At 52.9% G+C, this 12,534-nt stretch overlaps 1 protein-coding gene across 1 annotated transcript in view; it reads right to left on the bottom strand.

The window, feature by feature from the left end:
- ST8SIA1 (ST8 alpha-N-acetyl-neuraminide alpha-2,8-sialyltransferase 1) overlaps nucleotides 1-12,534 on the bottom strand; it is a 155,275-nt gene that overhangs the window by 48,338 nt on the left and 94,403 nt on the right. The gene's annotated exons all lie outside the window — the stretch shown is intronic.

The raw sequence follows: 12,534 nt of genomic DNA, 5'->3' as shown, positions 1-12,534 counted from the left end.
GGTGACATCACTGAGCAACAGGGTGTGGTGCCACCCAGCTTTGGGCGCTGGCAGGGCCTGGCCCAGTCAGTCTCGAGCCTGGACTCCTGCCGAGCGAGTGTGTGCGGCTTGGAGGTGGAGCGAGAATTTTTCTTGTGTGGTGGGCTGTGCTTTGGGGACTGCTGGCAGCTGCTCTCAGTGCCCATCCCTACAGCCATCACCTGTAATCCCCTGGCCTGCCTGGTTCAGGCAGCCGGGGTCCCACGGGGTGCACGTGCAGCAGCACAGGTGAGCTGGGTGGGCACGCGTCCCCACCAGGGTGGTAAGGGGGTGAGCTCTGGGATGGAGGAGCTGCCAGGACCGGGGCAGCAGTTTGACCCTGTGAGGGCGTGGGGCATTGGCGGCACAGGTGTGGGGTTAGGAGGGTTTCCTGCTGAGGGAGCAGGACGTTTCTTCTGCCTGTCCCAGAGACAGACAATGACCACGGCCTCTCTCCCTCTTGCAGTGCACAACTTTCACCGCTGAGGCGCTGTCGAGGGAGGACAATTCATCTTCACTCCCCATTGGGCCACAGCGTGAAGACCATGGCAGCAGAGGAGGCGTGGACATGTCCCATCTGCCGTGACGTGCAAAAGGACATTGCCTACGCAGTGCCGTGCCGTCACGAGTTCTGCCTCGGCTGCATCCTGCGCTGGGCCAAGCAGAAAGAGACCTGCCCGCTCTGCAGGAGAGCCATGGAAGTAGTTAAGGTTGCTGCGTGGGACGACGACAATGACCTGGATTTCATCATCTGTCCCCCAGCACCACCAGTTCCTGCCTGCTTCCAGGCAGCCATCGCCCGCACCTACAGCCCCCAGGACTATGCGCCATCCCCTCCAGCCCTTCTGATGCTGCCGGAGGAGCAGGAGGCTGTGGAGGCGCAGGAGGGGCGTATGGTGGGCGGCCTGCTGCTGGAGGTCTGGGCAGCCCTGTTCAGGCAGCACCGGGAGATCCTCGACCCTGTGCTGCCATGGCTGCGCCAGGAGCTGCGAGCCATCCTTGGGATGCAGTGGTGGCAGGCAATGGCGGTGGAGAACCTCATCCTCACCGCCCTGTGTAACATCGGGCTGGACGGCGAGGCCCTGATCCAGATGCTGCGACCTGCCCTGGGGGACAGAGCGGAGACGCTCATCCAGGGCCTTGTGGACGCCGTTGTGAGCCGGTGGGGCGAGGAGGCCCACGGGCAGCTGGGCCTCCAGGGCGTCCACGTGTCCGGAGGGCAGGAGGAGGGCCCTGCAGCCAGCGGGCAGGAGGACAGCTCTGTGGCCGCCCCTGGCCCCGCAGCCTCCCAACGCGGGACTGTTGCATCAATTCCCGGACCCAGCGGCAGCACCGGAAGTCCCAGCGGAGAGGAGCAGCCCAGCACATCACAGGCTGTCCTCCATGGGGATCCCAGTCACATCCCTGCTGTGCACATCCCAAGTCAACGGGAGGAGCCCCAGGCGGAGACGGAGCAGCTGGCAGCAGCAGATCCCTCTGCTCAGGGCAGCAGCCCCTCCGCTCCTGGCCGCTCAGCTGGGAGGGCCCGGCGGCCCCGTAAGAGGAGGGCTGGCAGTGACCTGGACCCACAGCAGCCCTGCAAGAAGCCGCCCCCTCGGAAGCACTAGCAGGGATGGCACTTCTCTTATATTAAAAAAATAAAGTTGGAAAAAATATTACACAGTGCCTCTGGATTTTATGGGTTGCAAGGGTCCTCTACAGAGATCATCAAGTTCAAACCCTCCCCTATCCTAAAGGAGGTTTCCCACTGTCGGTTACACACGAAGGAGCAGAGCTCAGTCCGACTAAAGCTGGAAGGACCACAGGCAGGACAGAAGATACCACAGGAAAAAAATTCCCAACTGCAACAGAAGGGGACAGAATATTGTATAACATATCATTTATAACACAGTCTGTGCACTTGCAAGAGTTTTATGTTTTACATTTAAGCTAAGGATAGCCCTGCATGCTTTCACATGCTTACAAATTTCCATACGCGTACATTCTCTGATCTAAAATACCCGGTTTGTCCTCTTGCTGCATTTCATTTCCTTTGGGAAACTTCCTGCAAGATTCAAGTCATCACCTCCTGGTCACAGAATCACAGAATCACAGAATTATAGGGGTTGGAAGGGACCTCTAGAGATCATTGAGTCCAACCCCCCTGCCAAAGCAGGCTCCCTACACCACGTCACACAGGTAGGCGTCCAGGCGGGTCTTGAATATCTCCAGAGAAGGAGACTCCACCACCTCCCTGGGCAGCCTGTTCCAGTGCTCCGTCACCCTCACTGTGAAGAAGGTCTTGCGCACATTCGTGAGGAACTTCCTATGCAGAAGTTTCAGCCCATTTCCCCTAGTCCGTGTTGCCGTGCGCAATTATAATCCAAACCCCCTGCTTGCCCAGGTACTAGCGGAACCTCCGCTAGGGCCAAAAAGACCACCGTGACTCATCAAGAAAGGTGGCAAAATGGCGTTTATTAGGAGTAATCAACACCTTATATACCTTACTACTTCGTCTACGCCCCCTAGGGCACACGTTTGAAATGCGCGCCCAAGGTACTTCATAGGGCATGAGACGGAAACGGGGGGGCTATTATCACCGTCACATCCCGAAGAAGCCCCGCTACCGCCTATATGTTTACCCCCTCCGAATACTACAAGGTTCAGCCTCGTTAGCATCTACAACAGTCCTGTCCCCACGCACTACTGAAAACAGACCAGCCTCGCCACTATGGCTCCCACACTTCAGGTATTTATAAACCTGGATCAAGTCCCCTCTCAGCCTTCTTTTCTCAAGGCTAAACAGACCCAGTTCCCTAAGTCTCTCCTCATAGGGGAGATGGTCCAGGCCCTTCACCATCTTTGTGGCCCTCCGCTGGACTCTTTCCAAGAGATCCCTGTCTTTTTTGTACTGGGGAGCCCAGAACTGCTGTCCTGAGGTCTGCTGTCCTGAATCATAAAAAAACCTTCAGTTTTCTTCCACAAAAACATGCTGAAATTTCACTTTATTTTCTGTTATATGTATATGATATATCAGGAGCCCCCAAGCCTTCACATGGAAAGCTCCCTGTAAATATTCTCTGTTGTGTTTGAAAACTAGTAATGGCAACAGAATTCTAGGATCGCAAGATTCAAACTCATGGGAGAAAAAATTATATATATATTGCCAGTTTTTATCTTCAAAATACATAGTGGTATTTCATTAAAAATATCCAGGGGATTTATTTAATATCTTAATTTGCACTAAAAAGGTCCCCAGGGAGGTGGTGGAGTCACCGACCATGGGGGTGTTCAAGGAACGACTGGATGTTGTGTTGAGGGAAATGGTTTAGTGGAAGCTTATTGGTGATGGGTGGATGGTTGGACTGGATGATCTTTTAGGTCTTTTCCAACCTTGGTGATTCTATGACTCTAATTACGTTTCTCTAACATCAGCCTTGAGAACTTACAGTTAACCCAAAACGGAAAAAGAAACCCAGTAGCTAAGAGTAGGCTATCACATACATTACTGGAACGAGTCACGCTTGCATTTACTTTCAGGAAAACCCTGATATTTCAGTGCCATAACAGTTTAAGCATTCAACCTGTTATTTATTTATATCTTTGAAGAAAAAAATGTGTCACAGTCGTTAGTAAAGTATAAATTAGATAAGACTAAAGAGACAAATCCACTGTCATTTTCAATATGGGCTGGAAGGGACCTCTACAGAGACCACCACATTTAACCCCCACTGACAAAAACAGGTTCTCCACAGTAGGTTTCACAGGACGCTGATCGGGTGGGCTCTGAATATCACCGGAGAAGGAGAAAAATACAATCCCACAACCTCTCTGCAGCCTGTTCTATTGTTCTGTTTTCCTCAAATGAGGGAAATTTTTCCTCATGTTCCAGTGGAACTTCTCATGCTCCAGTTTCTCCCCACTGCCCCTTGTTCTGGCATTGGGAACTGCTGAAAAAAAATCTGGCCACACCCACTTGACTCTCTTTCATTCGGTATTTATAAGCATTAATAAGATCCCCCCTCGATCTTCTCAGTGCTAAAGAGTCCCAAGTCCCTTATCCTTTACTCATAAGAGCAATGCTCCATGTGCAGACACATGAATGCAGTGCTGCTGGGGTGAGTGCTGTGATGGCACAAGGACTGCGATGACATCACTGAGCAACAGGGTGTGGTGCCACCCAGCTTTGGGCGCTGGCAGGGCCTGGCCCAGTCAGTCTCGAGCCTGGACTCCTGCCGAGCGAGTGTGTGCGGCTTGGAGGTGGAGCGAGAATTTTTCTTGTGTGGTGGGCTGTGCTTTGGGGACTGCTGGCAGCTGCTCTCAGTGCCCATCCCTACAGCCATCACCTGTAATCCCCTGGCCTGCCTGGTTCAGGCAGCCGGGGTCCCACGGGGTGCACGTGCAGCAGCACAGGTGAGCTGGGTGGGCACGCGTCCCCACCAGGGTGGTAAGGGGGTGAGCTCTGGGATGGAGGAGCTGCCAGGACCGGGGCAGCAGTTTGACCCTGTGAGGGCGTGGGGCATTGGCGGCACAGGTGTGGGGTTAGGAGGGTTTCCTGCTGAGGGAGCAGGACGTTTCTTCTGCCTGTCCCAGAGACAGACAATGACCACGGCCTCTCTCCCTCTTGCAGTGCACAACTTTCACCGCTGAGGCGCTGTCGAGGGAGGACAATTCATCTTCACTCCCCATTGGGCCACAGCGTGAAGACCATGGCAGCAGAGGAGGCGTGGACATGTCCCATCTGCCGTGACGTGCAAAAGGACATTGCCTACGCAGTGCCGTGCCGTCACGAGTTCTGCCTCGGCTGCATCCTGCGCTGGGCCAAGCAGAAAGAGACCTGCCCGCTCTGCAGGAGAGCCATGGAAGTAGTTAAGGTTGCTGCGTGGGACGACGACAATGACCTGGATTTCATCATCTGTCCCCCAGCACCACCAGTTCCTGCCTGCTTCCAGGCAGCCATCGCCCGCACCTACAGCCCCCAGGACTATGCGCCATCCCCTCCAGCCCTTCTGATGCTGCCGGAGGAGCAGGAGGCTGTGGAGGCGCAGGAGGGGCGTATGGTGGGCGGCCTGCTGCTGGAGGTCTGGGCAGCCCTGTTCAGGCAGCACCGGGAGATCCTCGACCCTGTGCTGCCATGGCTGCGCCAGGAGCTGCGAGCCATCCTTGGGATGCAGTGGTGGCAGGCAATGGCGGTGGAGAACCTCATCCTCACCGCCCTGTGTAACATCGGGCTGGACGGCGAGGCCCTGATCCAGATGCTGCGACCTGCCCTGGGGGACAGAGCGGAGACGCTCATCCAGGGCCTTGTGGACGCCGTTGTGAGCCGGTGGGGCGAGGAGGCCCACGGGCAGCTGGGCCTCCAGGGCGTCCACGTGTCCGGAGGGCAGGAGGAGGGCCCTGCAGCCAGCGGGCAGGAGGACAGCTCTGTGGCCGCCCCTGGCCCCGCAGCCTCCCAACGCGGGACTGTTGCATCAATTCCCGGACCCAGCGGCAGCACCGGAAGTCCCAGCGGAGAGGAGCAGCCCAGCACATCACAGGCTGTCCTCCATGGGGATCCCAGTCACATCCCTGCTGTGCACATCCCAAGTCAACGGGAGGAGCCCCAGGCGGAGACGGAGCAGCTGGCAGCAGCAGATCCCTCTGCTCAGGGCAGCAGCCCCTCCGCTCCTGGCCGCTCAGCTGGGAGGGCCCGGCGGCCCCGTAAGAGGAGGGCTGGCAGTGACCTGGACCCACAGCAGCCCTGCAAGAAGCCGCCCCCTCGGAAGCACTAGCAGGGATGGCACTTCTCTTATATTAAAAAAATAAAGTTGGAAAAAATATTACACAGTGCCTCTGGATTTTATGGGTTGCAAGGGTCCTCTACAGAGATCATCAAGTTCAAACCCTCCCCTATCCTAAAGGAGGTTTCCCACTGTCGGTTACACACGAAGGAGCAGAGCTCAGTCCGACTAAAGCTGGAAGGACCACAGGCAGGACAGAAGATACCACAGGAAAAAAATTCCCAACTGCAACAGAAGGGGACAGAATATTGTATAACATATCATTTATAACACAGTCTGTGCACTTGCAAGAGTTTTATGTTTTACATTTAAGCTAAGGATAGCCCTGCATGCTTTCACATGCTTACAAATTTCCATACGCGTACATTCTCTGATCTAAAATACCCGGTTTGTCCTCTTGCTGCATTTCATTTCCTTTGGGAAACTTCCTGCAAGATTCAAGTCATCACCTCCTGGTCACAGAATCACAGAATCACAGAATTATAGGGGTTGGAAGGGACCTCTAGAGATCATTGAGTCCAACCCCCCTGCCAAAGCAGGCTCCCTACACCACGTCACACAGGTAGGCGTCCAGGCGGGTCTTGAATATCTCCAGAGAAGGAGACTCCACCACCTCCCTGGGCAGCCTGTTCCAGTGCTCCGTCACCCTCACTGTGAAGAAGGTCTTGCGCACATTCGTGAGGAACTTCCTATGCAGAAGTTTCAGCCCATTTCCCCTAGTCCGTGTTGCCGTGCGCAATTATAATCCAAACCCCCTGCTTGCCCAGGTACTAGCGGAACCTCCGCTAGGGCCAAAAAGACCACCGTGACTCATCAAGAAAGGTGGCAAAATGGCGTTTATTAGGAGTAATCAACACCTTATATACCTTACTACTTCGTCTACGCCCCCTAGGGCACACGTTTGAAATGCGCGCCCAAGGTACTTCATAGGGCATGAGACGGAAACGGGGGGGCTATTATCACCGTCACATCCCGAAGAAGCCCCGCTACCGCCTATATGTTTACCCCCTCCGAATACTACAAGGTTCAGCCTCGTTAGCATCTACAACAGTCCTGTCCCCACGCACTACTGAAAACAGACCAGCCTCGCCACTATGGCTCCCACACTTCAGGTATTTATAAACCTGGATCAAGTCCCCTCTCAGCCTTCTTTTCTCAAGGCTAAACAGACCCAGTTCCCTAAGTCTCTCCTCATAGGGGAGATGGTCCAGGCCCTTCACCATCTTTGTGGCCCTCCGCTGGACTCTTTCCAAGAGATCCCTGTCTTTTTTGTACTGGGGAGCCCAGAACTGCTGTCCTGAGGTCTGCTGTCCTGAATCATAAAAAAACCTTCAGTTTTCTTCCACAAAAACATGCTGAAATTTCACTTTATTTTCTGTTATATGTATATGATATATCAGGAGCCCCCAAGCCTTCACATGGAAAGCTCCCTGTAAATATTCTCTGTTGTGTTTGAAAACTAGTAATGGCAACAGAATTCTAGGATCGCAAGATTCAAACTCATGGGAGAAAAAATTATATATATATTGCCAGTTTTTATCTTCAAAATACATAGTGGTATTTCATTAAAAATATCCAGGGGATTTATTTAATATCTTAATTTGCACTAAAAAGGTCCCCAGGGAGGTGGTGGAGTCACCGACCATGGGGGTGTTCAAGGAACGACTGGATGTTGTGTTGAGGGAAATGGTTTAGTGGAAGCTTATTGGTGATGGGTGGATGGTTGGACTGGATGATCTTTTAGGTCTTTTCCAACCTTGGTGATTCTATGACTCTAATTACGTTTCTCTAACATCAGCCTTGAGAACTTACAGTTAACCCAAAACGGAAAAAGAAACCCAGTAGCTAAGAGTAGGCTATCACATACATTACTGGAACGAGTCACGCTTGCATTTACTTTCAGGAAAACCCTGATATTTCAGTGCCATAACAATTTAAGCATTCAACCTGTTATTTATTTATATCTTTGAAGAAAAAAATGTGTCACAGTCGTTAGTAAAGTATAAATTAGATAAGACTAAAGAGACAAATCCACTGTCATTTTCAATATGGGCTGGAAGGGACCTCTACAGAGACCACCACATTTAACCCCCACTGACAAAAACAGGTTCTCCACAGTAGGTTTCACAGGACGCTGATCGGGTGGGCTCTGAATATCACCGGAGAAGGAGAAAAATACAATCCCACAACCTCTCTGCAGCCTGTTCTATTGTTCTGTTTTCCTCAAATGAGGGAAATTTTTCCTCATGTTCCAGTGGAACTTCTCATGCTCCAGTTTCTCCCCACTGCCCCTTGTTCTGGCATTGGGAACTGCTGAAAAAAAATCTGGCCACACCCACTTGACTCTCTTTCATTCGGTATTTATAAGCATTAATAAGATCCCCCCTCGATCTTCTCAGTGCTAAAGAGTCCCAAGTCCCTTATCCTTTACTCATAAGAGCAATGCCCCATGTGCAGGCACATGAATGCAGTGCTACTGGGGTGAGTGCTGTGATGGCACAAGGACTGCGGTGACATCACTGAGCAACAGGGTGTGGTGCCACCCAGCTTTGGGCGCTGGCAGGGCCTGGCCCAGTCAGTCTCGAGCCTGGACTCCTGCCGAGCGAGTGTGTGCGGCTTGGAGGTGGAGCGAGAATTTTACTTGTGTGGTGGGCTGTGCTTTGGGGACTGCTGGCAGCTGCTCTCAGTGCCCATCCCTACAGCCATCACCTGTAATCCCCTGGCCTGCCTGGTTCAGGCAGCCGGGGTCCCACGGGGTGCACGTGCAGCAGCACAGGTGAGCTGGGTGGGCACGCGTCCCCACCAGGGTGGTAAGGGGGTGAGCTCTGGGATGGGGGAGCTGCCAGGACCGGGGCAGCAGTTTGACCCTGTGAGGGCGTGGGGCATTGGTGGCACAGGTGTGGGGTTAGGAGGGTTTCCTGCTGAGGGAGCAGGACGTTTCTTCTGCCTGTCCCAGAGACAGACAATGACCACGGCCTCTCTCCCTCTTGCAGTGCACAACTTTCACCGCTGAGGCGCTGTCGAGGGAGGACAATTCATCTTCACTCCCCATCGGGCCACAGCGTGAAGACCATGGCAGCAGAGGAGGCGTGGACATGTCCCATCTGCCGTGACGTGCAAATGGACATTGCCTACGCAGTGCCGTGCCGTCACGAGTTCTGCCTCGGCTGCATCCTGCGCTGGGCCAAGCAGAAAGAGACCTGCCCGCTCTGCAGGAGAGCCATGGAAGTAGTTAAGGTTGCTGCGTGGGACGACGACAATGACCTGGATTTCATCATCTGTCCCCCAGCACCACCAGTTCCTGCCTGCTTCCAGGCAGCCATCGCCCGCATCTACAGCCCCCAGGACTATGCGCCATCCCCTCCAGCCCTTCTGATGCTGCCGGAGGAGCAGGAGGCTGTGGAGGCGCAGGAGGGGCGTATGGTGGGCGGCCTGCTGCTGGAGGTCTGGGCAGCCCTGTTCAGGCAGCACCGGGAGATCCTCGACCCTGTGCTGCCATGGCTGCGCCAGGAGCTGCGAGCCATCCTTGGGACGCAGTGGTGGCAGGCAATGGCGGTGGAGAACCTCATCCTCACCGCCCTGTGTAACATCGGGCTGGACGGCGAGGCCCTGATCCAGATGCTGCGACCTGCCCTGGGGGACAGAGCGGAGACGCTCATCCAGGGCCTTGTGGACGCCGTTGTGAGCCGGTGGGGCGCGGAGGCCCACGGGCAGCTGGGTCTCCAGGGCGTCCACGTGTCCGGAGGGCAGGAGGAGGGCCTTGCAGCCAGCGGGCAGGAGGACAGCTCTGTGGCCGCCCCTGGCCCCGCAGCCTCCCAACGCGGGACTGTTGCATCAATTCCCGGACCCAGCGGCAGCACCGGAAGTCCCAGCGGAGAGGAGCAGCCCAGCACATCACAGGCTGTCCTCCATGAGGATCCCAGTCACATCCCTGCTGTGCACATCCCAAGTCAACGGGAGGAGCCCCAGGCGGAGACGGAGCAGCTGGCAGCAGCAGATCCCTCTGCTCAGGGCAGCAGCCCCTCCGCTCCTGGCCGCTCAGCTGGGAGGGCCCGGCGGCCCCGTAAGAGGAGGGCTGGCAGTGACCTGGACCCACAGCAGCCCTGCAAGAAGCCGCCCCCTCGGAAGCACTAGCAGGGATGGCACTTCTCTTATATTAAAAAAATAAAGTTGGAAAAAATATTACACAGTGCCTCCGGATTTTATGGGTTGCAAGGGTCCTCTACAGAGATCATCAAGTTCAAACCCTCCCCTATCCTAAAGGAGGTTTCCCACTGTCGGTTACACACGAAGGAGCAGAGCTCAGTCCGACTAAAGCTGGAAGGACCACAGGCAGGACAGAAGATACCACAGGAAAAAAATTCCCAACTGCAACAGAAGGGGACAGAATATTGTATAACATATCATTTATAACACAGTCTGTGCACTTGCAAGAGTTTTATGTTTTACATTTAAGCTAAGGATAGCCCTGCATGCTTTCACATGCTTACAAATTTCCATACGCGTACATTCTCTGATCTAAAATACCCGGTTTGTCCTCTTGCTGCATTTCATTTCCTTCGGGAAACTTCCTGCAAGATTCAAGTAATCACCTCCTGGTCACAGAATCACAGAATTATAGGGGTTGGAAGGGACCTCTAGAGATCATTGAGTCCAACCCCCCTGCCAAAGCAGGCTCCCTACACCACGTCGCACAGGTAGGCGTCCAGGTGGGTCTTGAATATCTCCAGAAAAGGAGACTCCACCACCTCCCTGGGCAGCCTGTTCCAGTGCTCCGTCACCCTCACTGTAAAGAAGTTCTTGCGCACATTCGTGAGGAACTTCCTATGCAGAAGTTTCAGCCCATTTCCCCTAGTCCTGTGTTGCCGTGCGCAATTATAATCCAAACCCCCTGCTTGCCCAGGTACTAGCGGAACCTCCGCTAGGGCCAAAAAGACCACCGTGACTCATCAAGAAAGGTGGCAAAATGGCGTTTATTAGGAGTAATCAACACCTTATATACCTTACTACTTCGTCTACGCCCCCTAGGGCACACGTTTGAAATGCGCGCCCAAGGTACTTCATAGGGCATGAGACGGAAACGGGGGGGCTATTATCACCGTCACATCCCGAAGAAGCCCCGCTACCGCCTATATGTTTACCCCCTCCGAATACTACAAGGTTCAGCCTCGTTAGCATCTACAACAGTCCTGTCCCCACGCACTACTGAAAACAGACCAGCCTCGCCACTATGGCTCCCACACTTCAGGTATTTATAAACCTGGATCAAGTCCCCTCTCAGCCTTCTTTTCTCAAGGCTAAACAGACCCAGTTCCCTAAGTCTCTCCTCATAGGGGAGATGGTCCAGGCCCTTCACCATCTTTGTGGCCCTCCGCTGGACTCTTTCCAAGAGATCCCTGTCTTTTTTGTACTGGGGAGCCCAGAACTGCTGTCCTGAGGTCTGCTGTCCTGAATCATAAAAAAACCTTCAGTTTTCTTCCACAAAAACATGCTGAAATTTCACTGAATGCTTTATTTTCTGTTATATGTATATGATATATCAGGAGCCCCCAAGCCTTCACATGGAAAGCTCCCTGTAAATATTCTCTGTTGTGTTTGAAAACTAGTAATGGCAACAGAATTCTAGGATCGCAAGATTCAAACTCATGGGAGAAAAATATATATATATATTGCCAGTTTTTATCTTCAAAATACATAGTGATATTTCATTAAAAATATCCAGGGGATTTATTTAATATCTTAATTTGCATTAAAAAGGTCCCCAGGGAGGTGGTGGAGTCACCGACCATGGGGGTGTTCAAGGAACGACTGGATGTTGTGTTGAGGGAAATGGTTTAGTGGAAGCTTATTGGTGATGGGTGGACGGTTGGACTGGATGATCTTTTAGGTCTTTTCCAACCTTGGTGATTCTATGACTCTAATTACATTTCTCTAACATCAACCTTGAGAACTTACAGTTAACCCAAAATGGAAAAAGAAACCCAGTAGCTAAGAGTAGGTTATCACATACATTACTGGAACGAGTCACGCTTGCATTTACTTTCAGGAAAAGCCTGATATTTCAGTGCCATAACAGTTTAAGCATTCAACCTGTTATTTATTTATATCTTTGAAGAAAAAAATGTGTCACAGTCGTTAGTAAAGTATAAATTAGATAAGACTAAAGAGACAAATCCACTGTCATTTTCAATATGGGCTGGAAGGGACCTCTACAGAGACCACCACATTTAACCCCCACTGACAAAAACAGGTTCTCCACAGTAGGTTTCACAGGACGCTGATCGGGTGGGCTCTGAATATCACCGGAGAAGGAGAAAAATACAATCCCACAACCTCTCTGCAGCCTGTTCTATTGTTCTGTTTTCCTCAAATGAGGGAAATTTTTCCTCATGTTCCAGTGGAACTTCTCATGCTCCAGTTTCTCCCCACTGCCCCTTGTTCTGGCATTGGGAACTGCTGAAAAAAAATCTGGCCACACCCACTTGACTCTCTTTCATTCGGTATTTATAAGCATTAATAAGATCCCCCCTCGATCTTCTCAGTGCTAAAGAGTCCCAAGTCCCTTATCCTTTACTCATAAGAGCAATGCTCCATGTGCAGACACATGAATGCAGTGCTGCTGGGGTGAGTGCTGTGATGGCACAAGGACTGCGATGACATCACTGAGCAACAGGGTGTGGTGCCACCCAGCTTTGGGCGCTGGCAGGGCCTGGCCCAGTCAGTCTCGAGCCTGGACTCCTGCCGAGCGAGTGTGTGC

This window comes from Excalfactoria chinensis, chromosome 1 (genome assembly GCF_039878825.1).
Source record: "Excalfactoria chinensis isolate bCotChi1 chromosome 1, bCotChi1.hap2, whole genome shotgun sequence".
In the NCBI taxonomy this organism is placed as follows: Eukaryota; Metazoa; Chordata; class Aves; order Galliformes; family Phasianidae; genus Excalfactoria; species Excalfactoria chinensis.
The sequence above is the reverse complement of the archived record's forward strand: the minus strand, read 5'-3'. Positions and strand labels throughout refer to the sequence as shown.